Source organism: Ursus arctos, unplaced genomic scaffold, assembly GCF_023065955.2.
Source record: "Ursus arctos isolate Adak ecotype North America unplaced genomic scaffold, UrsArc2.0 scaffold_20, whole genome shotgun sequence".
Lineage (NCBI taxonomy): Eukaryota > Metazoa > Chordata > Mammalia > Carnivora > Ursidae > Ursus > Ursus arctos.
In genome coordinates this window covers 39,412,705-39,430,645 of record NW_026622875.1, presented here as the reverse complement: position 1 = coordinate 39,430,645, position 17,941 = coordinate 39,412,705, and the positions used below count along the sequence as shown (strand labels likewise).

Genomic DNA, 17,941 nt, shown 5'->3' with positions numbered 1-17,941 from the left:
TGGAAGTAATCCAGTTAGGCTGACATTTTTATAGAGGATAGTTTGATGTTCAAATAAGCCATGTTATTTCACCATCTTTATTTTCTTTATGGGAAAGGTTTTTTTTTTTCTTCCATAATGATTTGAACTGTGCTATAAAGTAAATAAAAATGTGTCTTGTAGGTTGGATTATGGCTCCCAAAGACATATTTCAGTTGACATAAAGGTCTTTGCCATAACCACAGTTGATGTTTACAGATACACACCCCCTCTAATTTTTAATGCTGTTGTTGAATTTCTTAATGAATCTAATCACAGAAAATGTGTCAAAAGGAAAGGGATGCTTGGTCTCAAACATATGCTTGGGTTTCTGTTATCAGGAAACAAATGCCCAAATGCGATTGCACACAAGCTCACACACACACTCAAGTTTGGAGCCAAGCGTGAACCCGGTGACACAGTGGCACTTAGAGCCAAATACAAAGCATATGTCGAAATTTGGTGTAATCACAACAGCAGAATGGTACAATATTGTTTCGTTCAGCATGATGCGGGAAGAGAAGCCAAATGACAGAAAATCATAAAACAAATGTCATTTCCTTCCCAGAAGCATTATGTTTCAATAATTGAGAAAAAAAATAAGACCAGTTTGTTTCAGTCTGATTTTCTTGACATTGGTAAATTGATGGATACATTTCTACTCTATAAGAGAAAATAAGCTGATGAACCTTTAATGGTTGAGATGGGTTAGATAAAATTGCTGGTATTTGATGTTTCTGTCCTATAGATCAAAATATATCTATTACTCAGCAAAAAAATAGTATCAACAAATTTATATAGTTCAGTTTGGCAGAATACTCATTGTATTCATTTTTATTCTCTTAGGATTTCATTCTATCTGTATTTTTTTAAAGATGACATATTTTAAATCACATGGAAAACTCATAGCTTTAGAGATGGGCCTTACTGATACAAATAACTTGGGTCAAATATTTTCAATATACTATTATCCATGAATTCCTTTATGAGAGCTAAGGATAGAATAGCTATTCATCAGTAGCAAACTTCACCAAGAATGAGAATTAGAATTTTTTCAGGATCCTTTGATACCTTTGGTTAATGGACAAAAGATAACCTCAGGGAAAAGTGAATGGATGCCAAATGATAACTCCTTTAAGAAATCCTCTTATATCATGTTAGATGGAATGGCTGATAGATTCATGGAATGGAAATGCCATTGGAATTATCCAGCCCAACAGTTCTCAACTGTCCCGTTAGAGGGTCCAGATCCACATGGATAGGTAGTTGTGAACAGTGAGGTATGTTGTATGTTTTTTGTTTCTAATGCTCAAACTACTAAAGGTAGCAAATTATTTTATTCTTTTATAAATTAGAATGTATTTGAAATTATCCAGCTAAAAATGCCACACTAATTTAATAACATTTCAAATCAGAAAGAAAGAAGAGCAGTTTCAGTTAGTGGGTCTAGTATTACATACATGTCCCATGGAGATACCCATTGGAATGAATCTTGCATGAAAACAGAGGGATGATGTTTCCTAGCAGAAAAAATGTTCTTGATCTGCAGATCTAGGCGCTTCCTCTAACTTTTCTACAATCAGCATAGATTGCAGAACTCGTAAGCCAAAAGTTGCTGGTGTACATGGAATCAGCAAAGGCCATAATCCTGAAGGACATTTTCTCTAGGGCATGGTGAGGCCTGAGGAAATGCCTGTACCACCACTATGGAACACAATTTTGGTAACTGGATGTTTAGAACTCTTGGATTCTCTGTCCCCTCCCTGCTGACAGCCCCCAGCTCCCACTGCCAAAGTTTGTTTTCTCTGAGTTCAGTTTATCTAAAGTGGTCATACTCCAAGGGTTGACCTTTTCTTTCTTCGGATGTGTTAATATCATGGATTAAACTCTGTAGTTGGTCTCAATCCATGGCTATTCTCATAGACCTAGAAGAAGTGTTAATTCACTGCTTACAGGAGAACTTTATTGCTTTATCTACAAGTAGTTATGTGGAGGGGTGAAAGGCACCTCACAATTGCCCTCATTTAACAAGAAATTAAGATCTAAATCTGACTCTATTATTATTGTTGCTATTTTTAACTGCCTGATTATAACAACTCTCTAGATTATTTAATGCAGGAAATTTGTACCATATCTCATTCTCATGATCTTCATTCTATGTACCCCTTTTTTGACATAATTTGTGTAAATTTATAATCTTAACAGCTGTAAACTATTATAGGAGTAGAACAAAGATGTGACTGTTCCAATTCCTTTTATAGTAGAGGGCAATCCCAGCAAAGGTGACACCAAAACCTTATAAATCAACCTTATAGGTTGAAAAACCTCAAGTAATATATGAGCAAATTCAATCTAGCAAGACATAAAAACAATAACAAAACGTAATCAAACAATTGGTTCTTAAGGACATAAGAAATTTTACTATTAGTCTATTGTTATAATTCATCTTATTAATAGGTTAAATGAGAAAAACTTTATCATGTCTATGTTTGAAAAGAACTTGATTTAATATACATTGCTGATGAAATTTCTTAATGAAACATAGAAGTCTACTTAAAATGATGGAGTTATTTATTTGAAACAAAGATTAAATTTTGCAATTGTAAAATGCTATATATGTATTTTCATTAAACTGAGAAACAGGAGGATTGCAAATTTATTGTCAAGGAAAAAATTAGATAAGGTGATTGGAAAGGGGAAGTAAAAAAAATCACCATTCGTCTCTATTGAAAATATAAGAGAACCAACTGAAAAAAAAAAGCTATTAGAATGGTCAAGATTTTAGTATTACAAAATTTTTCACTATACTCCTTACAAAAATAAATATAGAAAAATAAAGTACTTATTAGCTATAATCAATTTAAAAATAAACAGAAAAACCCACATATCACAATAGCAGCCCTAAAATAAAAATTACTAGGACTAACTATAAAAATAAATGGATAAGACTACCAAAAAAATGTGTAAGACTGTCTTGAAAAAAAAATTAAATAATTTGGAAGAAGATGAGATTTAACAGGGAAATATTCTGTACTCCTCAACAAAAAGAATCAATATTTTAGGCATTAAATTCTCCCCAATGTGATCCAACAACTGAATGCATCTGGAATCAGAATCACCAAGGGAGTCTTGCGATAATGTGACAAAATAATCTAAAAATTCATGCAAAATAAATTGAAAAGCCAAAATAACCAATAACTTATTTAAAAATCAACGCTCCCAAAAGGTTAAGAATAATTATATTAAAAGATTTGATCAAGTTTCATCAAAAAATGTGATACTGTATGCAATGAAGAAAAATCACAAACAAAATTAACAGACTATAAAGATGATGGGAAGATATCTGCAAGACAAGATTTTTTTTTTAAAGATTTTATATATTTATTTGTCAGAGAGAGAGAGAGCACAAGCAGGGGGAGTGGCAGGTAGAGGGAGAAGCAGGCTCCCTACTGAGCAAGGAGTCCCATGCGGGACTTGATCTCCAGACCCTGAGATCATGACCTGAGCCAAAGGCAGGCACTTAACCGATTGAGCCACCCAGGCATCCCGAGACTTTTTTTTTTTTTTTTAATATATAAAGCAGTCTTAGAAATATGAAGGAAAGAGATAGCAGTCCTATAGAATCCACAAGACCAAAGGCCAGCAAACCTTTTCTGTAAAGGACAAATAGTAAATACTTCTGGCTTTGCAGGCACCACAGTTCTGTTACAATTACTCAACTCTGCCCTTGTAGTACAAAAGCAGCCATAGACAATGCATAAAGAAAACTTTATTGACAAAAATAGAAAGTGGGACAAAGTTGGCCCATAGATCACAGTGTGCCAACTCCTGCAGTAGACTTTCTAGGACTTGTTCACAGCTATATGCCAGGTCTACCTAGAAGTAAGATGGTATATATAAAATGTTCAACAAATATATGTTGAAAGAACAAGTAAATAAATGAATACAAATAGGACAACCCACAAAAAGAATTAACATCAACGGTAAAATATGTAAAATCGTTCAAACTCACATAATGAAAGAGGGACAAATTAAAATCATGACGTAACATTTTTTTACTCTCAAATTCACAAGGTTTGTTCCTTTAATGATAATTCTTAGGTTTGTTAAGGATTTAGGCTCTTGCATATCCTTATAACCTGCTGGTAGGCTTTTTTACTCTTTTGTCTTTAGTTACATACATAGGGAAAAGTGTAGAAAATAATATAAGAGGTTCTGTGTGTCCTCTCCCTCCATTGGCAGTTTTCAAACTGTTTGAGCTCATTCCTAAAAAGTATTGAGATTCCCCAAAGAACTTTTGTGTGTTAATGTTTATATTTACCACATTAGAAATTAAAACAGAAACATTTAAAATATTTGTAATTCATTTAAAACAGCAATATAAACTCTTTATGTGTTAACATAAAAAATATTTTTTGACAACTACATTTTCTAAAGGCAAAGAAATTATTGAGAAGAGTGACATTGTTTTAAAACTTAATGTCTTGCCTGAAAGAAGACAACTGGATTCTCATACCTGCTTCTGAATTCATTCTGTTTGAAGATTGATTTTCTTCATATACTTCACCAACAAACAGTTATGTAGTTGGAAAAGGGAAACGTATCTTAATAGCCTTTCCTGATAACCAAAATTTCTGCTTTGATAGTACATCCAAATTCAACAAGTGGTAGTTTCTTTTTTTTTTCCTTAAGATTTTATCTATTTATTTGAGAGAGTGAGAGACCACAAGCAGGGGTAGCAGCAGGCGGAGGGAGAGGGAGAAGCAGGCTCCTCACTGAGCAGGGAACCCGATGTGGGGCTTGATCCCAGGACTCTGGGATCGTGACCTAAGTCAAAGGCAGACACTTAACCAACTGAGCCACCTAAGCGCCCTACCGACTGGTAGTTTCTAAACAGGTAGTTGTAAGGTAGAATCTAAAATCATATCACTGAACTTTTTGTATTTCATCACACTGAAATCTATTCATTTATCTTACACTTTGAGTGGATATTTTACTCATGCATGGTCGTGTAACATCATGCACTGACCATTTAGGAAAAATTGGTTCAATGAGTAATGCAGATCTTCCAGATGTAGATACACTTTATCATACAATATTCAAGATTCTATTTACTACGTCTCCACTGATCTCAGAAAGGTCTTTAGATATTAGGAAACTGTCAAGCCCTCTGTGGTGGATAGAAGTTTTCCAAAATTCTAATTTTCATTTGAAAGCTTGAAATTTTATCATTGACAAAAATTGCTGCCAGTTGTTTCCTTCATTCACTTTTGAGAAAAAGTGGGCCAAACACCCAAGTCTGAATAACCATAATTTGTCTCTTACTCATTCTTTTAATTAAAAACTGATGTTCTATGAAGAAAGCAGGTAGTTCGGGTCTCAATTCAATCATCATACTTTCATGTGCAACAGAAGGGCTATATTCATACTATTGTGTCGCTCAGAATACTTTTTAAAGTGTTCTAGTGTTGAGAGTTAAGTAAAATCATTTTTATTACTTCATTAAAGACACTCTTGAATGAAACTGGCTTTTCTGGTTTGGGTCAGACTGTAATGCGCGTGCAGTGAAAGGCACAATGACTATTTATGTGACTGGAGCCGCTGCCGAGATCCATGTGATGTGGCCACAGGTTTACTCACCACTGATTTTGCACCACCAGTGCAAATATCAATGTGGGGGAAAAAACAAACAATTTTAAAATTTTACATAAATAATTCCATCGTGTATGTGTGCTTTGACCAAGATTTTTTGCATGTAGCATTATGCCGTTATGGTTTTTTTAAATTTTTTATTATATGTTAGTCACCATATAGTACATCCTTCATTTTTGATGTAATGTTCCATGATTCATTGTTTGCCTATAATACCCAGTGCTCCACGTAATACGTGCCCTCCTTAATACCCATCACCGTGCCATTGTGTTTTTGAGATAGATCTAGGTTGATACATATAGATCTAATTCATAGTTTTTTTTTAGATTTTTTTTTTATGAGCCACGCAGGCGCCCCCCTAGTTCATATATTTTAACTGCTGTGTTTTATTTATCCCTTTGTTCCTGTATTGATGAATATTTAGGTTATTTCCAACTTTTTACTATTGTGAGTATTTCCTTAAGCAAGAGTCACTCTAGGGGTGCCTGGGTAGCTCAGTTGACTAAGCATCCAACTCTTGGGTTTGGTTCAGGTCATGATCTCAGGGTCATGAGATCAAGGCCCTTGTTGGACGCCTCAGCAGGGAGTTTGCTTCTTCTCTCTAGCCCTCTGCCCCTCCCCCTGCTTGTGCACACACACTTTCTCTTTCTCTCTCTCTCTTTCTCAAATAAATAAATAAATCTTTTTAAAAAAAAAGAGTCACTCTAGATTTTATACCATGATGTGGACTTCCCAGTTCTTAAAGTATACATATACTCGATTTTCCATATCTAGATTATGAAATTGTCGTTAACATGGCTTTACCAATTTACAACCTAATATGGTTCTTAAATGGTACTCTCTCTCTAGGGACAGTTTGGCAATGTGTCAAGCATTCTAAGGGAAGACAATTTTTTAACCAGAAATTCCAATTCTGAGAATTGACCATGAAGGTCATTTGGCCAGGAAGGAGTACAACGTTTTTTTGGTTGTTTGTTTTTTTTTTTAACAAAGTTGCTGATGATTATTTATAAAGTAGAAAATCTAGACAAAAGCTTCTAGATGTTTAATAATAGGTGACAAAAATATATTGTGGTATCTATTCAAGGATATTTTGTAACCATTTTATATCCTAATTTATTTCATCGATACATGTTATTTTATCTAACTATATTTATCAAAATGGGTGATGGAAGTACAGGTCGTTTTTTCTTCCGTGTGTGTGTGTTTTAAATTTTCTTGTGTTGTTGAGAACATGTAATTACAGAAGGAAAGAAGGAGGGAAGGAAGACAGACAGATGCGTTAGAGCGTATATTCTGAAACCTCATCCCAAACTAAGTGTCAAGTGAGGCCAAAAAAATAAAAGAACAATACCCAAATTCGACACAGTGAGTGATTTTTAAAGCCTCCTGAAACCCCCAGAGATTTTGATTTGGTGGGACTGGGGATCAATGAGTTCCTGAAATGCATAAACCTTACACCTTAAGAAATACTAATTCAGAAATCATAGCTGATTCCATCTGACTTGCCTGCATTGATGAAAAATAAGAGTCTTGTCCTTTTTAATATTTGGCAGGCAAAAGAGACGAGCAGTGGCTGGGGGAAATTCTGGTGGTGCCTCTCCTCCTGGAAGCTGGAAGCTGAAGGCAGGAGCCTCTGCAACCACATCCTGGGGCGGGAAGGAGCTCTCTTTCCTGCAGACCTGTCCCAGACTCTGCTTTCTTCTCCTTGGCATTGGCAGCCTGCCCTGAAGCAGACAAGGTCAAGTCTGCAGGTGGAGGCTCCAGGTGTTTCTCTTCAGTTCTCTCCCACCCCTCCTTCCTCTGTTCCCTGGCGTTTGGGTCAACTTCCTCTGCAAATTTGAGCATCAGAATCTTTGGGTGAGCTTGTTAAAACACATATTCCTGGCCCCCAACCCCAGAGCTTCGGATTCCATAGGTTGCATTTGTAATAAGCTTCCACATGATGAAGCTTCTGGCCCTTGGAGGGCACTAAGGTAGAGACAATAAATAAACTCACCAGAGAGAGCCAGCCAAAGACTCAGGGGCTGAACAATAAAATGTTATCAGAGAGGGAGACAAACCGTAAGAGACTCTTAATCATAGGAAATAAACTGAGGGTTGCTGGAGGGGAGGAGGTGGGAGGATGGGGTAACTGGGTGATGGACATGAAGGAGGGCACGTGATGTAATGAGCACTGGGTGTTATATAAGACTGATGAATCACTGACCTCTACCTCTGAAACCAATAATACACTATATGTTAATTAATTGAATTTAAATTAAAAAAAAATAAATAAGAAAAAAAAAGAAACCACTCAATATTTTCTAGAATGGGGAAAATTAAGAAAAAGGATAACACCAAATTTCAGTGAGAATGTTGAGGAATTTGAATTCTCATATATTGCTGAGGGGAGGGTAAAAAGTACATTCATTCACTTTGGAAAACTGTTTTGTAGTTACTTATGAAAACAGTTTCCTCCCGAAGGGAGGAAAAATGCTATTCACTAGAATTCCCATCAGTGGTCATGGAGAAATGCAGATGTGAATGCAGTAGTAGTAACAGCAGCACTAGTGGGAGTGGTAATAAGAATAGCAATAATAATAATAAAGATAGCAATAATAGGAAGATTAATAATGAAACCACACAAATAAATAAGAACTGTTTTTCTCCCCATGTTTTGATGAAAGTCTTGAATATGGTGTTGCCAGACCAGAGACAAGATTTCAGATGCAAAAGTGTTATGAAATCACGAATTTAAAAAATGTCTCTTTAAATTGGATGTGTTACATTTTTAGTGAAAGCAAGTTCTTTAAAAACATGCCAGACCTTATGATCCAGAAAAAGCTGTTTCTTTTCCTCCTGCAGGGTATTATTTATCTTTGGTTAATAGATTCAGCCAAGCCATTTTTATAGCCTCACATGTTATCAAAAAGTGTTTTTATTTCTCAATCTAACTACTCCCTTTCTCAACCTATTGCATTAATTCTGCCTGTAACGGCCAAGTATAAGCTGAAGTCTAGATAAAAGAGATTTTTTTCAAAACCCCATTTGTGTTTTTCCTTTTTGTGTTAAATTATAAATACGGTAATTGGCGGTTAATGAGATGTAAGTGCTGTAGCCTCAGACTCTTTGGGTTACTCATGTCTCTGCACCATTTTCATCCGGCCTTCATTTTCCACACACCAGACCTATAATTATGCCAAAATTTATCCAAGCCAGAGAATATTTTGTTTTTCCCTGTTGCTACCTACAGACCGTAGAGTTATGGAAAGCGTTGGATATGCAAAACTAATTTTAACCGCCCCCCCCAGTAAAAATTCTGAGGGCAACTCAATAAGATATAATTAAAGGGTGTGCATCGTAGATTTCAGAGATCACCGAGGCATCTAGAAAGCATCTGATCTCACTGTTTGGCTTTCTTATCAACCCCATTTTGCAGATGAATTAGCCACAGCTTACAGAAACAAAATATATGCGAAGCTGGGATTTGAACTGGAGATCTATCTGGCCTTAATCCCTGTGCCTTGTCGAGGGGGCTTGACAGGTGTCTTTTGCCTCTCTGAACAGTGGGGTTTTTTTATTGCATCATGGTGTTTGCCAGCCTACCTTGAACTCTTTCATCACCTGGTTGGATGTTTTTCATAAGCTTTTAAAGCTTCCTTTCTATTTGATTTGTACAGTACCTTTTAACAACGCTGTCCTTGCACCAGACGTTTTGATGCACTAAATTTACACATACACCTGAGGAAGACACATGCATTTTGTATTGTAGAAAAACAAAAAAGCTCCAGGTCTCATGTTTACGTTGAAAATGTCAGTCTTTGTTTCCACTCAAGTGCTAATCTTTCTAAAAATGTCCCTCATGTTGAAGGACATCCAAAAGGCAGTAACTTATTAGAACCTTGGGTTCAGATTACAAATGCGTTTGGCTAGCTTAGTGTTAAAGTTCAAATTATCTCGGAATTATTTTAAATATTTGTACTTGTACAGGAACACTGATTAGTTTACTAACGCGTTGCCTCATAACCATCCACTAATAACCACCTTGGACTGTGATCGTTAACTCCAAGGGCTCAAGCAAGCTCTCAGCAAAGGTAATTTGCTTCAGTGTCTGAAGCTGTCATATGATGTCTTTCCCCTAGGACGTGGAAGAGTTGACTCAGAAAAGGAATTTGAAACGGATTTTTAGACCGCATTTTATTATTTGCACAGAAGAGTTGAAAAGGAAGTTCTGATGAGGTAATGTCCTCCCCTCAATGCCCCCTTTATTGTAGTTAGCATTTCCTAATTATTTACATTTAAACTGGAGACCAGAAGCATGGTGTAGGGGAAAGAATGTCAGTGCGGGAGTCGGGCTCCCTGGGATTTAGTGCTGGCTCTGTCATTCAACTCATGACCTTAGACAAGTCATTTAGTTTCTCTGGGTGTTGGTTTCCAAAAATGAGAAAATGACACAAGGTCACTCCTAAGCTGTCGAGTCTGTGTATGTGTGCGTTCTGCCAAGAGAAGCTACACCAGCTAGAAGACAACAGACCCAGGTATAGGTTTGGCAGATGCTGCCTCCTTATTTCTAACCGGTTGGCGGGGCTGGCTGCCTGGACAGCAGCCTGCGCTTGGTTTAGTTAGGGTTTTGCTGTTACCATCTTGAAATTCTTCATAATTTTTGAACAAGGGCCCTGCATTTTCATTTTGCTCAGCACTGAATTATGTAACAGGTCTCTCCTTTTGATGATACATTTCTGACCATCGTGTCGTTTGGCTGGAAAAACGAGTCATAACCTCAAATTGGTCGCTTCTGCCACCATTTTACCTTTTGGGTAGACCGAGGGGAGCAAAATTTGACAAAAATTTAGGTGTGGAATTTTGTGGTTATTTTAAATGACCTGAATTTTTTATTATCTACGTTTTCCTTTGTCTATGCCTCCTTGCCCTACCTTGTCCCGGGGAGGGACATCAGGCTCTTCTGGGTGGCTGTGTGAACTTCTGGTTTCCTCTCTCTTCACAGGTGAACTGTGTATGTAGGCTCCTATGACTCATATTTTGGAATCTTTGTAAAGTGGTGTTCAACCCCATTTTTTGACACACAAGAGCTAATTCCTGGCATTCGTCACTAGGTATTTTCAGTCTCTCCACTCCGCATCGTTCTTGCCATTGCCACATAATCAGTTATAATACAATATAGAGGGCACTTGGGGCTTTGAATTATCCTTTTGCTGTCATTTTTTATGTTTCTGGAGAAGCTACAATTACAATAACTTGATCGACTAGAGAGATGACTTCTGCTCCTCCAGCAGGTGTTTTATTTTGACCGAATGAGCTGTCGTTCACCTTTGAAAGTAGAACAGCCACCCTAGATGATGAGAGATCAATTCCATATAAAAGAAGACTTGCCGAACATGCTAAAATGCGCCTTCAGTGCAAGAACCCGCTTCATTGTGCGCATTAACACTGATAAAAATTACTCTGTGATTGCAAGGGACATATGCTCTCTTCATTTATTCATTATTGCATGCCAAAGGATGAAAGAGCAAAAGAGACAGAGAAAGTGTTTCTGTGTACCCACTGATGGCTGGATGTGGTTTTACATTATGCGTCTTCTTTCAGAAATGCAGAACAAATCTCTAAGCAACGAAATGACCAATTTACATATCACATCCAAGATAATAAATTGTTTTGATGGGCCATTCCCAAGAGTCTGATTTCAAAGCATCAAAAATGCCAAGCCAATCCTCAAACACTGTTTTTTTCTTTTAAAAATTCAGTGTTATCATGTCCCAAAATGCTGTTCTTTTTGCCCTCAGATAGTAAATTCTACTACTTAAAACTTGATAGCAGCTTTTAATTATATTAACAGTATCTTAATGTTTTAAAATATTTAGCTAGTCTTTTTCCTTCATAAAACTGAAAGTGACTGTATGTTTAATTCTTTTTTTCTCCTCTGTTTTTTTAAAGTTTTAATTTAAATTCCAGGTAGTTAACATACGGTGTAATATTAGTTTCAGGTGTACAATATAGTGACTCCACACTTCATACAACGCCTGGTACTCATCATGGCCTATGCTAAATTCTAACTGTTGCCCTGACTCCTGATTTCTAAATTGGGGAATGTGACATTTTTATTTTTTAAATCATATAAACTAGTGTTTTGACTCATAGTTATGCTTCAGAATAGGAAAGAAACATTGATACATTTTTTTAAGGGAGTGCAATTGATCATTCAGCAGTGTTTTAGATCTGGTACTGATGACAAGGAAAACAGCAGTCCCAGCTTCTGTTTATAAGTTATTTCTTTTTTTTTTTTTTAAAGATTTTATTTATTTATTTGACAGAGATAGAGACAGCCAGCCAGAGAGGGAACACAAGCAGGGGGAGTAGGAGAGGAAGAAGCAGGCTCATAGTGGAAGAGCCTGATGTGGGGCTCGATCCCACAACGCCGGGACCACGCCCTGAGCCGAAGGCAGACGCTTAACCGCTGTGCCACCCAGGCGCCCCTATAAGTTATTTCTATCCAGTGGATTGGACTGATATAGCAATAAATTAATAGTTTTGAAACTGTGGGATTTAGAAACTCCTCAAGTAATTAGGTAAATTTTAGTTCCATGAATTTTATTTCAAAACACCTTTTTGAACACTGCTTTACAAAGATGCCAAATAAGAGCTGTAGAAGCCTAAATACACACACAGTTTACCTATGAAGAAAAAGAAAATCAGAAGTTCAGGTATCCACTGAGTAGAGTATAATGTCCCTCCTCAGTGACCTCTGGGAGAGGAGGGCACCCATTCGGTACCTTCATATAAATGTTGGTCTCTTCTGGAGAGTGACCCTAAAGGTGCCAGTTAGCATCATACTCATAACTCCTGGAAAGTGTCTAAGATGTCACCCAACAGGACACGAGGCAGAAACACCTATAAGGGGAGTGAGTACTGTTGCATTTTACCCCTCAGTGGCAAACTCAATGCTTGCTCCTTTGGCTGCACCTTGAAATCACCTGGGCAGAGAAAGCAAAAAATACAGGGTCCTGCCCAGAGAGATTCTGATGTAATTGGTTTAGGGATTGGCCTGGGCATTGGGATTTTTGAAGTCCTCCCAGGTAGTTTTAAGGAGCAGCCAGGGTTAAGAACCAAGGTTTGAATTGAGGTTTCTTTTTAGATATTTAACAGCTTTATTGAGATATAATTCACACACTATCCTATTCACCCATATAAATTATACACTTCACTGATTTTGAGTACATTCACAGAGTTGTGCTACCATCCCCACAGTCAATTTTACAACATTTCCACTACCCCAAAAAGATATCCATTAGCAGACACTCCCCATTTCTCCCCCACTCCCACCCCTGCCTTAGGCCACCACTAACCTACTTTGTGTCTGTATAGATTTGCCTACACTAGACATTTCATGAAAATGGAATGGCCTTTTGTGAATGACTTCAATCTCCTGGTATGGGGCTTTTAGGGCTCATCCATATTATAGTGTATATTAGTACTTCATTCATTTTTATTGCCAAATAATAGTCCCTAGCATATGGGTAACAGTACATTTTGTTTATCCATTCACCAATTGCTGGATATTTGGGTTGTTCTAAATTTTGGCCATTATGACTAATGCTACTACAGACATTTTGTAGAAGTTTTTGCATGCACATATGTTCTCATTTCTCCTGGGTATATATCTAGACGTAGAATTAGTGGGTTATATGGTAATTGTATGCCTAAGTTGCAAGGAACTGTAAGACTTTTCCAAAGTAGCTGTGCCATTTTCCCTACCTCATCAGTGTCTGAGGATTCCAGTTTCTCCACATCCCTGTCAACATTGCTGTTATCTCTCTTTTTGATGATAGCCATTCTAGTGGGTATGAAATGGTATCTCTGTGGTTTTCATTTCCCTCATAGCTAAAAAAGTTGAGCATCTTTTCATGTGCTTATTGTCCATTTGTATATCATCTTGGGAGAAATGTCTGTTTAATCCTTGTCCACTTTCTAATTGAGTCATTTGTTTTATTGTTATTGAGTTATAAAAGGTTTTTTTTTTACCTAGTCTAGATATAAGATCTTTATAAGAAATATGATTTGCAAATATTTTCTTCCATTCTGTGGATTGTCTTTTCACTTTCCTGAAGGTCTTCACTGAAGCAGAAAAGTTTTTAGTTGTTTTTATTTTAAATTTTTATTATGTTATATTAGTCACCATACAGTACATCCTTAGTTTTTGATGTAGTGTTCCATGATTCATTATCTGCACGTAACACCCACTGCTGCATGCAATACGTGCCCTCCTTATTACCCATCACCGGGCTGGCCCATCCACCCACCCCACCCCCCCGAAACCCTCAGTTTGTTTCCCAGAGTCCATAGTCTCTCATGGTTCATTCCCCCTTCTGATTACTCCCCTTTCATTCTTCCCTTCCTTCTCCTACCAATCTTCCTGCTATTCCTTATGTTCCACAAATGAGTGAAACCATATGATAATTGTCTTTCTCTGCTTGACTTATTTCGCTGAGAATAAGTTTTTAATTTTGATGAAGCCCAATTTATTGTTACTTTGTTGCTAGTGTTTTTGACATTCTATCCAAAAAGGCTTTGCATAAAGCAAGGTAATGAAAATTCTCTCCTACATTTTCTTCTGAGTGTTTTACAGTTTTAGCTCTACATTTAGGTCTAGAATCTGCTTTGAGTTAATTTTTCTGTACAGTGTGAGGAAAAGGTCCAACTTTTTTCTTTTGTATGTGGTTATCCTAGAGCGAGTTTTTGAAATAATCTCTTTGGGGCGCCTGGGTGGTGCAGTCGTTAGGCATCTGCCTTCGGCTCAGGGCATGATCCCAGCGTTCTGGGATCGAGCCCCACATCAGGCTCCTCCGCTGGAAGCCTGCTTCTTCCTCTCCCACTCCCCCTGCTGTGTTCCCTCTCTGGCTGGCTGTCTCTGTCAAATAAATAAATAAAATCTTTAAAAAAAAAAATAATAATCTCTTCACTGATGGTTAGTGAACATCTTGCTGAAAGTCAGCTGTGTGATGGACTTCATGGGGCATGGCATATGAGGCATCTATGCCAAAAATGAATTGCCAGAGAGTTCCAGCTCCTTCGCAGGGAGCCCATACACTGGTTGTAATTCCAAACACACACTCAGGACTACCAAAGAACACATTTACGCAGCCTCTGACCAGTATGCTGAGGTTCCCCTAATGCATAGCAGGAAGTGGAGGGGGGTACTTAGAAATTAGATGAAGGGTGATATCAATCTCTGAAGGGTTCCGAAGGAGTCGTCTTCACCTTTGTGCGCTAATACACATACACCCCCTTAAACTGTAGTATGTGACCTGTAAGTCAGGAATGTCTGGCTGAAAGCCATGGCACTATTGAGGATGTTTCATTGCTTTATGTTCTTACCGATTTGAATGAAAGAAGGAAACTCCCTGAAAATTATAAGTCAAATTACTTCCGAGAATGTTATGAAATTGTTTTATCTGCAAATGCTCAGGAAAACAGCAGATAAACCGTCCCATCAGATGGCCCTTGAGTGAAATGTAGTGCAAGGAAGAGGGGTATACCATCCGCACCCAAAGTTCTGTGCTGCTATGGGGGGTGGTTTGGGAACGGTTCCAACAAGCAAGGAAACCCCTATCTGTCAAGTCGCCAGACTGGGAGTCCAAGTTTAGGAATAAGTCAAGTTCCTTCCCTCTCTTCAGCTCTTCAACTGCTGATTCTTGTACAGGCAGGCTCATCTTCCACAAATGGCATCTGTTTGCTTGTCTAGGAAGGGAACATGCATGACAACTGTCTTTCTATACTGCTGAGCTTAAGGAAGGCAAGTGAAGGTATGCTTTGGGAGATCATATTGAAACTTCTGTCACTTCCCATAAATCCCCAGGCAAATACCTGTTTATCCCAAATAGGCAGCAAGGAAAATGGGCACAGGATCTCATAGGCCTGGCTTCAAATTCTGACTCTACCACACAATCTGGGTAATTTTCCGTGAAGTATTTAGCTTCTTCCGGCCTCGTCTTTCTCTTCTGTGTTATAGGAATATAAAAATATCTATTAATGGTCATCGTTGGATAAACTGGGGTAAGTGTAATATCCCTTCCTCGAGTTGGGAGTTAATATATGTTATTTAGGGCCGCCTGGGTGGCACAGTCGTTAAGCGTCTGCCTTCGGCTCAGGGCGTGATCCCGGCGTTCTGGGATGGAGTCCCACATCAGGCTCCTCTGCTATGAGCCTGCTTCTTCCTCTCCCACTCCCCCTGCTTGTGTTCCCTCTCTCGCTGGCTGTCTCTCTGTCAAATAAATAAATAAAATCTTTAAATATATATATATATATATGTATAAATTTTTGATGAGTATATATATATTATTTACCCTCTTCCTTTTAATACCAAAGATATGGTGTGCTCCCAGTTTTAAAACACGTTTTTCGGGCCTTGAACCCAAAGAATTAAAAGGACCCTTAGCCAAAATGAAGGTTGGATTTACAATTTGACACGTCAGATCCCTCTCCTATATCATTCTGCTCCTTCAGTGGTCTGAAGGCCTTTGTTTCTTGGCAGGGTATAGGACCTCACCTCCTGGGGTCTTCCTGCCACCCTAAGAACAACATCACTACTGTCCCTGTCTTTGGTGATTCATCAGCATTCCAGCGAACTACCCAGGTGTTTGAAACAGCAGGTATTTATTTTCTTTGGTCTGAATATGCAAAGATGAAATGCAGCTGCCTGTTTTTGGAAAAGCTTTCTTGGGCTGTGTCATTTGGTTAGGTTAAGCCCTGGAATGTGTTGTCACCTTGGTCTGCACATTAACCTTCCCCAGGTGCCTACAGAGCTTGTTTATGCAGGCATTTATGGACCACAAAGCTGAAATCAAGCCCAAGTTTCCCTAACATTCTTTTTGGAGAGGTTAATTGTTCAGCAGGAGTATTCACGTGACTGTCAGTAGGAGGGAATATTTACCATGACAAGTGTGTGAGGCCTTGTACAGAGGAAGTTATAAGGAGGCATGAAACTTAGCTTGCTTCTTCAAGTGACCTGGGGTATGTAATCCTCTCAAGCACTGCCATTGCCTCCGTATGATGAGGAAAATACTGATCTTTTCTTCTATGGGTCTCCCCATAACGTCCCGAAGGTCATCAGTAAAATAACAGGCATGGGAGGATTTTGCCCCAAGAGCAATGTATACATCCAGGTAGTGGCATCTGTATTATTTGTATTACTATGGAATTCAGTTATCTACAGAACACTCAGAATTGCCTTAATGATGATGTGTCAAAAATGGAGAACGAATTTGAGAAGTATAAATGAGTAAGCCTGAAAAGAAACAATAATTCAATAAGGAATTTAAGAAACAATCATCCAGTAAAGAATTTAGCACTTATTTTTACTAGGCCACATTATCATATATGTCCTTTTTAGAAACTGTGTGGATATAAGTAGAGATATTAAAAAGTAGAATAAACTACTTACGCTCCACATTAAGAGAGGAGAACAGAGGTATATATAAATTCCAAGCAGTATATGTTCCAAACCTCAAAATCCTTTTTTGGAATTTGGCCCGGAATATATAAATCTGGACATATAAGTACAAATGTTACTCATAGAACTATAAATATGGAAAGTCTAAACTATTTGATTTTGAAATGCAGTCTGTTATAACTTAAGACACATTTAAATATACTCCATTTCTGTTGGAGTTCAGTATATCCCCTTGAAAAATGTAGGACTTTATAATGGGAAAAAAGAAGCCATGAAGAATAATTTGAGGATGCTTCACAGCTGATAATAACTTTAACATTTTTAGAAGGAGAGGTTCATAGTGTGACTTTCAATTAAATCTAGAATTAATTCTCAATTAAATCTAGAATTTACATTTGAAAAAAAAAATAGCCAAACCTTCGGTGAATTCAACAATAATAAAGTATTACATAATTTCCCTAGGCTTGGAGAAAATAAAATAGGGTTTTCAGTTTAAACAAAATCTTGTGTGGTTGTAAGGTTCAAAAGAAAAGATGCAAGTCAAAGTGCTTTGGAAATGGCGGCATCTTCAGCAGGCTACCAGAGCCCCTAGAGCAGCATGGTAAGGAGCCGGGCTTTGGAGCCAGGTTGCGCATGTCCCAATTCCAATCTGACTGCTCTTGTACAGATTCTTTAACCTCTCTGCACCACAGTATCCACATCTGGAAAAGAAGGATCATAATAATTACCAAGACTACTATGAAGAGAAATCAGTTAGCATATGTAAGGGGAATGCCTGGCATATAGAAAGTACTCAACTAATGTTGGTAATGATGATGGTGGTTG

General features: G+C 37.7%; 1 protein-coding gene across 16 annotated transcripts in view; it reads left to right on the top strand.

Moving 5' to 3' along the window:
- Positions 1-17,941, top strand: part of THRB (thyroid hormone receptor beta) — a 375,214-nt gene that overhangs the window by 87,540 nt on the left and 269,733 nt on the right. For 5 of the 16 annotated variants that reach the window (XM_026496908.4, XM_026496906.4, XM_026496902.4 and 2 more), the window contains exon 2: positions 9,795-9,891. The exons of 4 other annotated variants lie outside the window; for them this stretch is intronic. The gene's annotated coding sequence lies outside the window, so the exon portion shown is untranslated. Of the gene's footprint in view, positions 1-7,226; positions 7,531-9,794; positions 9,892-16,130; positions 16,317-17,941 lie in introns of those variants that run through there. 7 more of the 16 variants (XM_057315952.1, XM_044383355.3, XM_057315951.1 and 4 more) reach the window with 4 other exon arrangements.